The sequence below is a fragment of the Hibiscus syriacus genome, unplaced genomic scaffold (assembly GCF_006381635.1).
Source record: "Hibiscus syriacus cultivar Baekdansim isolate YM2019G1 unplaced genomic scaffold, ASM638163v2 tig00110257_pilon, whole genome shotgun sequence".
NCBI classification, from domain to species: Eukaryota; Viridiplantae; Streptophyta; class Magnoliopsida; order Malvales; family Malvaceae; genus Hibiscus; species Hibiscus syriacus.
In genome coordinates, this window is record NW_024062648.1 from 675,966 (window position 1) to 687,075 (window position 11,110).

Genomic DNA, 11,110 nt, shown 5'->3' on the forward strand with positions numbered 1-11,110 from the left:
AATATATTAAATAAAGGAAAAAATAAGTAAATTTACATATTTATTTTTTAAGAAAATAATTATTAAAATTTTAGATATTTATTTTTAAATTTTTAGATCCGTGTGCTTTAAGCACAATCATCCGATGGTGCTTAAGATGTGGGGAGACCTTGTCTGGTTCAAGTTTTAGCTGCATTGAATGTGGGCTTCACTTCCAAGGGAGATGGGACGAGGCATGCATACAACCCAACATAATCAATTCATTTAGTTGTTCATATTGGTTTTTCTTTTATTATATCATTGAATTTTCAATTATTCTAATTATAAGCATATATATTATAAGCATATCATTGAATCGTTGTCCATCACTTATCGTTATTTACAACAATACTGATATCGAAACGTTCATATTTTACTTTACGAATATTGAGAATGATTCATGATTGAGTGTATTTAAAATAGATATCACTTTTTAATCACTTTTGCTTAATAAAAAAGAGATGAATAATCACTTATGTTTGTGTTTTGTCCATTTTTTGTCACTGATTTCAAAATACACAAGACACGATCACCTTCGTTCTTATTTAATTAAGATGTGGTCACCACGAGTTAATTTTCTTTAATATTTTTGTTATAATAACATTTGGTCCAACTTATTTACATATTCTCTCAATGTAGTCTTGTGTCATTGGTACCACGTGTCGTGTCATATGTCACCATTCAGTTGTAAGACCAACTTTATTTTATTTTATTTTAACAAAGCAAAGCAAATTGGTGGAAAATAAATATATTAAATTAAAGTAAATTAAAATAAAGTTAGTCATCTAATTGAATGGTGATACGTAACACGACATATATCAACAGTGACACGTGATACGATATATGTCAACAGTGACACGTGACATGACATATATCAACAGTGACACGTGACATCATTCGATTGTATGATTAATTTATTTTAATTTATTGAAAGTATGACTAAATTGAGAGAATATATAAATAATATGGACCAAATGTGTGATTATACCAAAATATCACGTCACTTAATATGTTAGCCGTTAACGGTAGTTAACTCGTGGTGTCCACGACTTAAATAAAAAAAGTGATCATATCTTAATTAAATAAAAATGAATGAGACCATATCTTATGTATTTTGAAATCAGTGATAAAAATAGACATAATACAAATATAAGTGATCATCCGTGTAGTTAATGTGCATATTCTATTGATTCGGAACGAAAGGTAAGATTGTGAATTTCTGTTGGGATATTTTACTAGTAAAATATCTAAATTTTAATATCGGTCGATTATTATTTTGTTTATTATTTATACTTGAAATTTTTCTGCGTTGCATTATTACCTGATTCAATTTTAGAGGACACATTGAGCCTTGTAGCTCACTCTGTTTTGTCTTTCTTTTTCAGATTATCCAGATATAGGACCAGTTTAGCTATCGGAAGTATGATCTCGATTATACACTGTATGTGGTTTTATATTTACTTTTGGCATTCTTAAAATATGACATGAGTTTATTTCTGATTTTATCTTCGGTAAATATTTTCTTAATGACTTATTAAAAATTTTAGTTCGTGGGTCGTACGTGATTAACATAGTCAACTTGATTCAGTTGTAACTCTTAGATTGGGTATAGGGTTAGAGAGAGGGACTTTCCTTTGATGAAAAACAGCCTTACTGTACCAACAATTTCAGACTAAGATCAACACAATGGGATCAGAAAATGGCGAACTTGAAGCAGATTACGATCGCCAAAGTGAAGTGAAGGCTTTCAACGATACAAAAGCCGGTGTAAAAGGACTAGTAGATTCAGGGATCACAAAAATCCCTCGTATCTTCATTGATCAAGACTTCATCCTCGAGAAACCCTCCGGTTCTTCCGGTTCCCAGCTCAGTGTCCCAACCATAGACCTCCAAGCCATCAATAATGACAACTCGCCGTGCCGAGTTAATAAAGCAAGTGGGAAAATGCTTGTGCGGATTGGGGTTTCTTCCAGGTCATCAACCATGGGATTCCAGCCAGCGTTTTGGATGAAATGATCGATGGGATCCGTGAGTTTCATGAACAAGACACCGAGTTAAAGAAAGGGTTTTATACACGCGATCCATCTTGCAAGGTGATGTACCTAAGCAACTATGATTTGTTCAAATCCAGAGCTGCTAATCGGAGGGACAGTTTGGTTTGTATCACTGTCTGTGACGATCCTCCTCAGCCTGAAGATTTGCCTGTGGCTTGCAGGTAAGCGGTTATAGATTACGCTGCTCGAATTCGGGTGCGAGTGTGCGGACATATACTCGATATAACCAATTCTTTTTTGTAAATTGCATTCCAGAGATATAGTGATGGATTATACCAAGCAAGTAATGACGTTGTCCTTCACATTGCTTGAACTCCGTCTGAAACTCTTGGGGTTAACCCTGGTTGCCTTAAAGACATGGGCTGCACCGACTATATGTTCCTTATAGGGCATTATTATCCTCCATGTCCTGATCCAGAATTAACAATGGGAACCATAATCAAAAGACAATAACATCATCACCGTTCTCCTACAAGATCAAATGGGCGGCCTGCAAGTTCTTCGTCAGAATCATGGGTTGATGTTCCCTGCAGACCCGGAGCCTTGGTTGTTAACGTTGTTGATCTTCTACAGGCAAGTCCATCCCGATGAATATTGTATCCATGACACGGTAATCATTGTATTCGTGTTGTTTCCGTGTTATAACGCGCAGACAAGTTCAAAAGCGTGAATCACCGGGTGTTAGCGAAACAAGCAGGGCCTAGGATATCGGCGGCGTGTTTCTTGAGGATGCAGACGAATGGATCGAGACTTTATGGACCGATCGAGGACTTGTTGTCTGAGAACATCCTCCGATCTACAGAGATATCTCAATCGAGGACTATTTGTTGGAATTCTACTCGAAAGGTCATCCCTTTAAAATTTTAGAAGTTCGTCTTTCTTGATATATTTTTCCCTTTACGTTCTAGTCAGCATAGTTACTACTCCAATCAACAATGGCAATGGGAAAATAGGACTATCTTCCTCTACGTACTATTCTTGAATATCATTATAACTAAAATTTGTAACAGCGAGTTTGTGAGTGTGTAGTAAAACCAAATAAGAATAATAAAATCAAGAAGGCTAAGCTCATTAACCAATGTTTAAATCTCAACAACAGAATGCACTTGGTAGTTCCAAGATGAACAAATCATGCACTAAATAATGGGATGATGTAAAGTTATTGTTCTCGCACCCGCCCCCGGGAATTTCACTTCTTTTCCTCCTTTTTATCGTCATTTTGATCAAGGAGCTCTTCAAGCAACTATCATCCAAGTACTCCAGCTCGAGTACTTGTTTCCCGAAGACTGCGACTGCGACTGCGACTGCGGCGGCGTCGAAGAAGAAGCAGTCGCGCCGACGCCACCACCCATCGGATACTCCTGCGGGAAGTTGAGAATCGCAAGTTGGCCCCTCATTGCATAAGCGGCCCTATCGTAAGCCCGCGCTGCCTCCTCCGCGGTATTAAAAGTCCCGAGCCAAACACGAGCGCCGTGCCGGTTCGAGTCGCGTATCTCGGCCGCAAACTTCCCCCACGGCCGCCTCCGCACGCCCCGGTATCGAGTCGTCTCGGTCCCTTCTTCCTTTCCCTTAGATGCACCCTCCATGGCAGCGTCTTTGCATCATCTGCATGGCTTAGGTTTGTTCGGGAAACAGCACCTTATATAGAGTTTTTAAGACACGTTATAGGTCCTACAAAATTAGAAAACATGGAGCAATTCCTTGGCTGAGAATTGATTCCACGTAGTTTCCAAGAATTCCTTTGTCCAATGTATCTGGATGGTCAAGGTGACGGCTATGGAGGTTTTAGAACCCCTTTTCCCCTCCCTTTCATGTGTCACTTCTTGTTAACACTTTCGTAAAACACCGATAATATTCCACAATTAATCATTTTATTTTTCCTTATATTTTATATAAAATAATAATTAATTGCATTAATTTATAATTTTGTTGAAAATTAATTTTGTTCTGATTCCGATTACTTGTTGGACATGTACGAAAGAAAGGAATCAATTTGTTGGGTTTAATTGACACAAAGTTTTCAACTTCATTTCGCGTGGCGTATTTTTTCAAAGAGTTCATTCTCATTTAGTCGTAAAAGCTTAAAATTTAGGGTAAAGTTCACATTTAGTATCTAAACTATCACTTTGTTCCATTTTAGTACCTAAGTTTTCAATTTTTTCAAAACTTTACCTAACATTTACTTTTTATTTCATTTTAGTACCTGATGTTAAAAATTTAGGCACTAAAATCAGGTACTAAAATCAGGTACTAAAATGAACCAAAAGTTAACAACATGGTACTAAAATGAATAAAAAAAGTAAGTATTAGGTAGGTTTGAATAAAATGAAATTTAGGTACTAAAATGGAATCAAAGTGATACTTTAGGTACTAAACATATAGTTTACCCTAAAATTTATAGGGTAAACTACGTATCTAATCACTCAACTATCACGTAAAAAACGTTAATTTATAATTTTGTTCTGATTTCCATTACTTGTTGGACAAGTACGAAAGAAAGGAATCAATTTGTTGGGTTTAATTGACACAAAAAGTTTTCAACTTCATTTCGCGTGGTGTATGATTTTTCAAAGAGGTCATTCTCATTTAGTCATAAAAGCTTAAAATTTAGGGTAAGTACACATTTATTATTTAAACTATCACTTTTGTTCCATTTTAGACCTAAAACTTCAATTTTTTCAAAATTTTTGTTAAAAATTTAGGTGCTAAAATGAAACAAAAGTTAACAACATGGTACTAAAATGAATCAAAAGTAAGCATTAGGTATGGTTTTGAATAAAATGAAATTTAGGTACTAAAATGGAATAAAAGTGATACTTTAGGTACTAAACATGTAGTTTACCCTAAAATAGAGTAAACTACGTATCTAATCACTCAACTATCACTTTGGTTCCGTTTAGTCATCATCTATTGTTATGATAATGTTAAGTGTTTTTTTATTTCGGTCACCAGTCATTAAAATTTAAATGTTCACTATAAGATAATTCCACATCGACATTGGAAAATAAAAAGTCATGTCAATAGTTCTGTTAATTTTTTAACGAAGAATGACCAATATGAAACCAAAATAACATTAGCAATGATTTGAAAGAAAGTAGTTGAGTGATCAAGTATGACTATAGTGATATTTGGGTGACTAAATACATAGTTACCCAAATTTATCAAGTAATACAAATTGGATTTCTTCTTGTAAAGTAAAATTTGCTTGGTCATAAAGCTTATAGATTCCCTAATAATTTATAAATTAATTCTATCTTTAACATCCATTTTACTCGCTTATGTCAAATCATTTGATATTTAATTAATAACTAAGTGGATACTGATTTTGGACCATAATGCAATTTGATTTATAATTATTTCAACCCATTTCTCTCAGAAATTCAAACATTTTCCAAACTTTTCAAACCTTGAATTGGCTAATTCATCTATGTTTGTTAAGTATTACCTATGCACAAATTCAATTCGAATTTCTCCTTCATTTTGATTGCCCTCGTGTTCCCAAGGCTTCGCCTTGATAATCTGGATCGACCCGGGTCGTATACTGCCTTTGGGTGAGTATCCAGCCGGGATTTCTACTACCAAGGACTCGAACTTGAGAACTGCTTAAACGATATCAAGCTGTTTACCACTTGAATCAATCCCATTCTCTTCATTTTATGATTCAATTATTTTGTATAAACAGGTCAATTTCTTGACATTTCAAACATTTTTATTTATGTTGAATATATTTATTTCAACTCATCATCACCGACCAAATCAATGCTATTTATTCTTATTTCCTTTTTTTTTTTTTTTGCATAAAGATACATGTAGAATTCAAAAACATATATAATATTGTGAACTTTTAAATTAGAAATAATTATGTTTTGAGTTAAAATTCAAGAATAAAAAAAAACCAATCAAAAATTATAAATGGATTTTAATCGATATGCAATGGGTAAAATATATAAATCTTTAAAATTTAAATTTAGAAACACTGCTCGTGTTTAAAAAGTATTACTTGAAAGTGCATCCGACCGTGTAACGTGATCTCGTTTTCTCGTTTTAGCCTTCATTGATGTTAGGTTTGATTTGGATAATCTTTATATAAAAAAATATATGTAAAAATCATATCGGATGGTTGTATTATAATATATTTTGAAAGACTCTTAATCAGGGATAGTATTTAACTTGAAATCAATGGCTTCCTAATTCCTATTAGACCTGATCTGATAAGGTCAATTTTTTTATAAAAATATGGATTTGGGTCGGGTCGGATTTTTTTAAGAGAGTGAGGTCGGATCGGGTCGGATGGAGGGTAAAAAAGCTCTAACTCGACCCAAGGATAATAATAATTTCCTTAAAAATGTTATTTTTTAATTAAGTCATTATTTTATATCGGGATGGTAGTGTCAGGTCAAATTCATACTCTAAAAATTCGAGTCAGGTCGGTCGGGTGGAGGATATATATATTTTTAGGTCATATCAGGTGGGATGGAGGATATAATTTTCGAGTCGGGTCGGGTTCGGAGATACATTTTTACGGACCGAGTAGAGTTGACCAAAACTGACCCAACCCGATTTGTTGCCATTAAATACGACCATGTCATAACATCGTTAATTATTTAACGGCGAAATGACAAAAAAAATTCAATCTATAAAGTTCAATGAGTAAATTGGAAAAAATTTAAAGTACGTGAGTGAATAGGAGAGAGTAAAGTTAAGTAACCAAACGTGTAATTACCTTTTTATAAAACATAAATGAAATGGCATCCGTAAAAGTACCTTTCATGGAACTCATCCCAACACCTAAATTTAAATAAATTAATACTTGTTGTTATTTAAGTCCATAAAAGTACTTTTAAGGATATTCGCGAATAATTATATTGTTCTAGGATGTTATTAATCAATTTATAAGACATGTCTTTTACTAATAACTTAAATATATAATTAAAACCATTTATAATTGATATTTGGATATACCGGATGTTATAATTGATTTTTTTTGGAGAAATAAAGATTATAAAAAATTATTTAGAAAAATTGGGTGCCTAAACTATTTTTGACACATCCAGGTGTCTAACGTTACAACGTTATCCATTTGGTGATTAGGCCGTCAACAACGTTAATTTTCTAGTTAGTGACAAGCGTCACAATCTGGTGCTTTTAAAATTTTATTTAAATTTATTTTTTATATTTTTAAGGAAAACATAAACATTTTGAAATAACCCAAAAATTTTGAAAACTTTCATTTCAAACTCTAAAACCCACGCCGGCCATCACCTTTTGCCGTCGACGAAACTCCACCGACCTCATCCCCCCGATGTTTAAAACCCCCATGAAATCGTGACCGATCAACGGCGAATCTACGTTTTATGCATTGCGAACTTAGGATGAAATCGCTATCTCACATGATCTCGATAGTTAATCGACGAAAATTATCAAGGCGTATAACTAGGAGAGGACATGGACTACGTCGACGACAGTGGTCGTGGACGGAAGGGGGCGACGGGTTAAGGATAAGATTTGGGGATTTTAGGTATTTGAGGGTTTTTTTATAATTTAAGAGAAATTATGATTTTTTTTTATAAATATACTAATATTTTTTATAAAAAAATAAATTTCAAAATCACCAGATTATGACACGTGTCACTTAACGGCAGAATTAACGTCGTTGACGGTTCGGGCACCTAAATGGATAACGTTTGTAACATTACGACTTGGATGAGTCAAAAAATAGTTTACGAAATGCCATCAAGCTCAGTTGGTAGAACACAAGGCTCTTAACCTTGGGGTCGTGGTCAATGTTATAATTTACCCTAAATAATTTAACTTTAAATTTTTAACTAATTTATGATTATACGTTTATTCCTTTAGAATTTTAAATTGTTATAAATTAATTTATCAGTGCTCATCGTCAGTGGTGCTCATCGCTACTCGTCGAGCGCTATAAATTTTTTCATTTTTCATTTTTAACTCATTAATTACATTTCTCTGCTCCTCCAGCATCACTTTAATCAACATCATTAGACAGTTGCATGATCCGGGATGTTGCGGACAAAATTACCTGCCGATATGAAGCTTTTCGCCAAGGACGAAGTGCCATGAGAAGTGTCGAAAGGGGACTGAACATGGTCACAAACAACGGCCCTTTCTCTTCGGTGCACCACAGTTGCATGTAGATTATCAAACCAGAGCAAACCACTCCGTGTCATGTATGAGTCGATGTTACGAAGAACCCCCCCCCCCCCCCCCGAAAAACTGTCGAATAGTACCTTGCTTACAGCATATAGTAGCCCAGAAGTCGATATCGAATCCCATTTTCCATGCAGCCGGTTCATGATTCACAATGACTGTGAAAACTGCCGATTGTGCTGCTCCGACAAAGCTCATCCATGTCGTTAACGACAGCGGTGCGGATATCGTTTCAGTGTAAACGCCTACAAAATACCAAACATCGTAAGCGTATTTTTTCCATCTCGGATCTGCAATTTACTCTATTTGAATGGACTTTTTTTTACCTGCATGATGTACAATATAGACCAAGTTAAGCGGCTACAAACAATCAGAATTGAACCCTTTAGCCAAATCTCATGAATGGGGGATTTGCCTTGAATATGTACTAGAGTTGGCCCCGGTGACTTTATTGCAGAACCTTTGTACAATGTCATTGTCGTTACACCGACCAATGAGACAAATGTGCCGACGACTTTGGCTATTCCTCGAGGATTCTGGAGATTAACGAACTCCCTCTGCATCAAAGTCGAATCCCAGATGATTAGAGTCATAGAAGCTTTGCTAATTATTGATCGAAGTTTGATCGCTAACAGGAATAGAACGGCAATTATAAATGTCAAAGAAGCGTGTTCACCAGGGCTGCAGGGAAAGTTGGTGACGTGTATATCAAGCTAACGAAATACATCTTGAGGGTCAAACTCACCCTTTTCGAATCGAACAACAAAAGGTTAGTCGGACACGGTTGTCGAATATAAATACGAGCCGGAGAAGTACGTACCCCAAGATGGAGAGAACAAATATCTCCAGAAAAGGGCAAAAGTAAGCTTTGGCCTCTCTTTTCTGCACCAAACAACAGAACAAACAGCATAAAACTTGAATATTCCAAACAGTTCCATGAAAGATCGGTCCAGAGCAAAACGGACTCTTTTTCGGCCGTGTTACGTTTATTGAATAACAAACGTAACATAACTCACCTTTCAAGGAAATAGGCAGAAGGGAACATGGCGATGCCGGCTACGATGTGCCAATACGTAATGTGGACGTGAGGGTTCATACCATGATTAAAAATAACATAACCCAGATTGTAATAGAAATTAAAAGAAGGGAAAAAAAGAAAAAGAAATATCAACGATCGATGATCGATGATCAATTTATGATTAATAATTTCTAAGATGTAATGTGGAAGAATACTTGGAGCCTGTACAACAACCGGTTTAACCGGCCGCAAATAGCCATAGCATGATTAATGATGATGAAATCGACACCCAGACGAGGAAGGCCAAAGCGACCGACAACTGATATTTTCGGCATTCTTCTCCGAACCTGCAGTTCCCAAGTCATTGAAGTACAATATGGCAATGCCTGCAGAGGAAGATGCTGCAGCCATGACAACAAAGCCCCAAACAACTTGCAATCCCATTGAAGCAATAAGGTAGCTGCACAACACAAGCAAATGTTGTCTTCAGAAACAAGGCTTTAAATTTCCTAGCTTTAGGCATTCGCATCAAAGATTGAAATCTTCGATCGCGGTGATTACTGATATATGCAAGTTCTTCAACTATATATGAATGGATTACTGATATATGCAAGTCCTTCAACTATGCATCAAAGATCGAAGTTTTTGATCACAACGATTAGTAACCCGAACAAAACTTACAGAGTTGTATTCCATGCTGCAAAAGGTAAAATTCCACTGATTATATAAACTAAGCATCATACCACCAATATCACATCTATGAAGATACAGAGCACAATCTGGTCATCGTATATTTGATCCTAATACCTTCCCTCGAGGCTCTCAAAGATATAGAGGATGTGAGGAAGATACACTCATATTAAGTAAAACTAAGCATAAACATTAGAATCTGCCACAATGAGTAAAACTAAGTAATTACTTACTATCTTCCCTTTCATTTCTATAATCCATGTAAGATGTGTATGCTGCCCGTGCATCGAATATAAATTGTAAATAACAACCCGAATTTGCATAAGATTACCAGCATTTATATCCCGTATCTATGTTGCTCGAAGCCTCGAACTAGTCATTTTCGGCTAAACTAACAGAAAAAGATACAAAACATAGAAAAATATATACTCAACTCACTGTTGCCATAAACAGCAAGAAAGCAGATACCTTCTACCTCACAAACAATAAAAACAAAAATGTCTTGGAAATGCTTTATTAGCAACCTCAAAGAAAGATTAATTCAGTAATTGGATCTTAATCCATCATTTCAGCATCTAAACAAAACTTAATGCTGACATATCATCTCCCTGGCTAAATTCTGCAAAACTAAAGAAATTTCTGCCTGCATTTAACATCCTAATTTGAAAGAAAAAAACAAAATTGCTGGTAAAATAAATTCAGGATTAATACCAGAAAGCAGTGATGGTGGAGAAGCTTGGAGCTGTAGCCATGGAAGCAATTGATCCATCTGCAAAAACACACTGTATAATCCTCAAAATTAGGCTTGTCAATGTCCCTGGAGTACAGGGAAATGCCCTCATTTTTTTAGAAGAAATTATTGCACTAAATCTCCATAGTTCATTATAAAAAATACCTTTTCCAGAGAAATAAGAATGACCCAGAAACTGAAATTGGCAGATTAGAGGATAAACTTTCCCAGAGTTAAGAATTTGCATAAACCCAGAAATCAAAAATACTATACAGCTCTGTTGACAATAATGGTAATACCAGCAAAAAGCATTGTCACTTTCCTTTTTCATGATTTCAACTGTTTCAACTACCCAACTAGACCCTGAACTAAACTCAATATTCGGTGGGAAAATATTTTGGCCAAATTGCGAGTTTGGTCCTTTTA

At 35.2% G+C, this 11,110-nt stretch overlaps 4 pseudogenes; 1 reads left to right on the forward strand and 3 right to left on the reverse strand.

Moving 5' to 3' along the window:
• The first annotated feature begins 1,704 nt into the window (after positions 1 to 1,704).
• LOC120115060 lies at positions 1,705 to 2,956 on the forward strand (annotated as a pseudogene).
• Positions 2,957 to 3,261: 305 nt separating this feature from the next.
• On the reverse strand, positions 3,262 to 3,701 carry LOC120115022 (annotated as a pseudogene).
• Positions 3,702 to 7,311: 3,610 nt separating this feature from the next.
• Positions 7,312 to 9,348, reverse strand: LOC120115061 (annotated as a pseudogene).
• Positions 9,349 to 9,452: 104 nt separating this feature from the next.
• LOC120115023 lies at positions 9,453 to 10,796 on the reverse strand (annotated as a pseudogene).
• Positions 10,797 to 11,110: the final 314 nt, after the last annotated feature.